General features: G+C 41.1%; 1 long non-coding RNA gene across 1 annotated transcript in view; it reads left to right on the top strand.

Moving 5' to 3' along the window:
- Positions 1-1055, top strand: part of LOC104875187 — an 8603-nt gene extending 7548 nt beyond the window's left edge. The window contains exons 2-3 of the long non-coding RNA XR_783998.1: positions 603-859; positions 976-1055. This is a non-coding gene — a long non-coding RNA (uncharacterized LOC104875187). The remainder of the gene's footprint in view (positions 1-602; positions 860-975) is intronic.
- Positions 1056-2029: the final 974 nt, after the last annotated feature.

Below are 2029 nucleotides of genomic sequence, written 5' to 3'. Positions count from 1 at the left end.
ACACACACACACACACACACACACACACACACACACACACACACACACACACACACACAGTGTGATCTCCATCGAGTAGAAACTGTTCAGATCCACAAAGATTTTTCCTGTTATTTGTGATAAAAAGAGTTCTGAAAAGTTGTAAGAAAATAAAAATTTTTAATGAAATGGAATCCTTAATGTTTTGGAAAAATTTGCTACTTAACCTTGTACCAACTCCTTCTTTGAAAGGAAGAATCTGTGATTTATGATAATAATCCCAAATTTCTTTTTCATAAATGAGCCGAATGTCTCAATATCTTGAAAATGGACACATTTCTATCCCTATAATTTTCTGCACAATGAGAATATGGCTCATCTGTTGCTTAAGAATCTATATCCAAAATGTCTGAGTTTTGAGCTTTGTTCTGCGTTCTCCTGCTCACTAAGCAACCACAAGTACTCCACAGGTGGGTGACTTTCCGGCCTTTGGTGAACAAGTTGGAAGGAAGAGGTGTCCTTGTGAACTCCCCACCCGGGACCCCTCTAGAGGGCTCCACAAAGCCTGGGAGAAGTGGTCCATGTGAGTTAACTAATGCTCTTTTAATCCCCTTTGTTTTTAGGAATATCCCACCTGAGAAGTCTTGGGGCAGAAATACACACACTTACATAAGAAATCAAACTTTGGAAATGTACAACTTTGACAAGGCACAGCGAGCACACCTCTGCGACCCTGACCCATGTAGACAAAGGAGAGCAATGTCTCTGTGGCAAACTGAGTGACTTTTCCAAAGGCTTTTCCGGTGTCTACACCTTCTGCCACGTGACTGCCATTCCTTCCACGGAGGCAGAATACATTCCCCACAGCACTAGCGCCCAGGTGAGTTGCCCCGGTTCATGGAAACTGGGAAGACAGGAAGGAAGTGTGTTAAGGTCTGTACCTTAAGACACACTACACATTACACCCTCTGCTCTCGAACTACTCCCCTGCCTTAGGCGTCCCCATCTATGGGTCCAAGGAGGGCGAGAGACAAAAGAAGCGGACTGAAGGAGCACCAAGCAGAGCAGAGTCCAGCCCGGAGCAGCAGATGCCAAATGACTCCCGGACACAGGAGCAGATATGAATGATTGTTATTGAAGATGCTAAGGTTTGAGGTAACTTGTCACAGAGTACTAATATGGCAACAAACTCTACTGATATCTTGTTTGCTGTTCTACTGCTGTTTCCCAAACCATCTGGCTTACATTTTTAGAAGCATTAGAATCTAAAGAAGAGAATCTCATCAAAAAGCAAGGATTCTCCAAAAGTCAATATGCTCCATGGGTGAAGTCAGACAAAAACTCAGCCACAGAGATACACTGTGGAGATAGGCACTGTTCCGACCTGGCTCTGCAATGGAAAGGACAGAACCAGGAAAGTCCTGCCTAAGTTTGGGTTCAAAGTCAGCATTTACACCACTTTAAAAAATAAAAGGCCCTGGGATGGTAGGACCCTGAATACCTGGAGAAATAAAACTCAATTCCTTTCTCGAAGAAGGTCATTTAAAAACCAAGATTTAAAAACCTATCCAGAGATAAAAGTATGAAGAACATAAACCCCAACTTTAAAAGTACTATGGCTAAACTAATACAAAAAAACCTAAAAGGATATAAATGTTTAGAAAATGAACAAACTGCAGAAAAATATAAAATGCATACCATTTTTTTTTTTTTTTTTTTTGGTACCGGGGATTGAACGCGGGTCCTTCTGCTTGCAAGACAGGTGGCAGCACCACTGAGCTAAATCCCCAGCCCAAATGTATACCGTTTAAGCAAAGTTTAAAAGTATGAAAAACTAAGCAAAATGCTATTTAAATATTTAATATGTGAAAGACCATATCAATATCAAGGGATTGATTAACACCAAGTTCTGTTCAGCAGTTACCTCTGGTGGGGCAGAGGGACTTGAAGGCACATATGGGACTTCTAAATACTATAACATTCCATTTATTAAGCTTTCTGGATAATACAGCTTGAATATTCCTTACCTGAAACCCCATGTTTTGGAATT

This window comes from Fukomys damarensis, unplaced genomic scaffold (assembly GCF_012274545.1).
Source record: "Fukomys damarensis isolate Sample0158 unplaced genomic scaffold, DMR_v1.0_HiC HiC_scaffold_11, whole genome shotgun sequence".
In the NCBI taxonomy this organism is placed as follows: Eukaryota; Metazoa; Chordata; class Mammalia; order Rodentia; family Bathyergidae; genus Fukomys; species Fukomys damarensis.
The sequence above is the reverse complement of the archived record's forward strand: the minus strand, read 5'-3'. Positions and strand labels throughout refer to the sequence as shown.